The following is a 2,857-nucleotide window of genomic DNA, read 5'->3' as shown; positions in this document are numbered from 1 at the left end:
GGGGGGGGGTATCAATTGGGGAAAAGGGAGACATATGTAATATTTTAAACAATTTTTTTAAAAAAAGGAAAGCACCAGTGCAACAAATTTGTAGCCTAAACCCCGTGAGCAAACAGCTCAGGAAGTGAAGTCCCCATCACCTCTGGGCACCTGAGAGAGTTCAATTTGCTTCAAAATATTGGTAGAGATGGATTTCTTTCTTTTTAATGCTCACCCAAGGATATGTTTTGTCTTTACTGGTTTTTAGAGAGAAAGGAAGGAAGGGAGGGAGGGAGGGAGAAAGAGAGAGACATTGATGTGGGAGAGAAACATCGATTCATTGCCTCCTTTACGCATCCTGACCGGGGATCGAACCCGCAACCTAGGTATGTGCCCTGACTGGGGATCGAACCCACATCCTTTCGGTGTACTGGACGATGCTCCAACCAACGGAGCCACCTGGCCAGGGCTCTTTTTTCTATTAGTATACTTTGAAATCCTCGAGCATCATTTTTTTCCATGAGAAGAACTGTGCCTGCGGTGAGAAGGCGGGTTTCCCTGAGGAATCTAGACGCCAGCGGGAACTAATGCACAGGGACCTCACACTTCAGGTAGCCTGCTTCCTGACAGTTAAGCCCTCTTCCTGCGCTCACGTGCTCATATTGAAAACATCAACACGCGCTGGGTCACTGTATGTATCAGCTTCACTGGACTAATGCATGACCGGGGAGCTGGGGAGACCTCATTTCTGCGTATTTCTGGAAATAGATTAGCATTTGAATCTGAAGGCCGAGTAAAGAAGACACCCTCACCCAGGCAGTGGGCACCCTCCAATCCCTTCAGGGCCTGAGCAAAACAAGGTGGAGGAGGGGGCATATGCTCTCTCTGCCTGAGTTGGGGCATCATCTCCTGTCCTTGGATCTTGGGGTCGCTGGTCCTCTGACTTTCACCCCAAACTCTGCCCCACAGGGTAATGCCAGACATTCCCTCCAGCAACGATTAGCCTCATCTTCCAGAATTAGACATAGGCTCGAAATGTAAATATCCCCACGGGAAGTCTCCCTGCCACCAACAAGCCCACGAAGGCATGAATGTTGACACAAGTCGGAGCCGGATAGCAGGGTTTGATGGGGAAGCGGAAAGATGGAAGGGTTACAAAGAGGAAACCGCTAATTATTTCACAACTCTGCTCCTGTCAGCTTAGAACCGTGGGCACCAGGTTTGGAGGATGGCTACAGTTTTGATGCTGACTTTGTGTCCAGCATGGTCCTTCACATACAGTATTTTGTTGGACCTTTGTACAACTCCAAAGAGTGTTGTTACCTCTGTTTTACAGAAGAAAAACACTAAATCTTAGAGGCACCCTACTCACCTAGCACTGCTGGGACCAGCATTTAACCTCAGATCTGAGTCCAGGCCTTAACTTTTGACTCCTCCCTAGCAGGTAAATTTTGTGAGGAAGTCAAACATTTAAATGCAATGCAGAAAGTCCAACTTTTCACTTGCAGGTCAATGAATATTTACTCACTCAAAGCGGGTTGTTATTTCTTTTGTTTTTAAAAGTTCCCTGGAATAGTGACTCCTACAACTGCCCCTGCAGTCCAGCTTACTGGTTTCTGTTGTGCTGACATTAAAATACATCTTTTTGAATGCCACCCAGAAATCTCCTTCCCTAGGACAGTGGGGAATGGGGCAGCCTGGTCTGGGGCTGGATTGCCAAGCAAGGAGGAAGTTGTCGGACCTCCCTCCTGTCGTGACTAAAGCTTTGTCATTGGGATCAAATTACATTTAAAATCTTTCTTTATCCAAAATACCTACAAGAACCAAAACATTTTCTCAGATCACAATTTAGAGGCTGGTTTCCTCTCTTACGTCTTGTCTGATAAAGTCTGCGTTATTAACAGGTCCAGAAAAAATGGCTGCTGTTGGCCCTCAGGCTTGTTTGTATGATATTTTAGTAATGCCATCTGCGTTTGCTTTATTAATGTTTTATTAAGGACCATCTGGCTGTTGCTACAGATCATATAGACTCTCCAATGTGTCGGTTCTCACCCATCAATAAATGATCAAGTGTCATGGGGAGCAAAAGAGATTAAAGTGGGTAGTGGAAGGAGCAGGAGACCAGGCCACCCACGGTCCAAGGTTTCCCCCAGCTGGTCTCGTGGCCAGCACGGTCCTACCACCTCCCTGGTCCCATGTGTTTTTTTTGTGTGTGTTTTTTTCCCCAATATATTTTATTGATTTTTTTACAGAGAGGAAGGGAGAAGGATAGAGAGTTAGAAACATTGATGAGAGAGAAACATCGATCAGCTGCCTCCTGCACACTCCCCACTGGGAATGTGCCCGCAACCAAGGTACATGCCCTTGACCGGAATCGAACCTGGGACCCTTGAGTCCGTAGGCCGACGCTCTATCCACTGAGCCAAACCAGTCAGGGCTGGTCCCATGTGTTTTATCTGAACACTGAACGTTGAACTCTATGGATGAAAAAGGGGCCGCAGACTAAACCTGACAAGCTCAGGGGAGGTTCCCATGTCAGGTCTTACAAACTCAGAGACCAGAAGTAACCAAGTAGGAAGGTCTGAACCTAAAAACTCCTAAGGAAAAGCAGGTCATGGTAGCGCATCCTAGGCCTGTACCTGTAGCTTCATTGACAAAGCTCAATTTTTACCGTAACTGAGCCTATTGTCTTTTTGCATCTAAGACACCGTACCTGTCAGAATAATCCTTTTTAGCCCCTCAGGGCACAACTGCTGACCTGAGCACAAGGCCACAGGACACCTGCCCTGGCCGGGTAGCTCAATTGGTTAGAGTGCCGTCCAGATATGCCAGGGTTGCAGGTTCAATCTCCAGTAAGGGCACACACAAGAACCAACCA

Source organism: Myotis brandtii, unplaced genomic scaffold (assembly GCF_000412655.1).
Source record: "Myotis brandtii unplaced genomic scaffold, ASM41265v1 scaffold374, whole genome shotgun sequence".
NCBI lineage: Eukaryota > Metazoa > Chordata > Mammalia > Chiroptera > Vespertilionidae > Myotis > Myotis brandtii.
The sequence above is the reverse complement of the archived record's forward strand: the minus strand, read 5'-3'. Positions refer to the sequence as shown.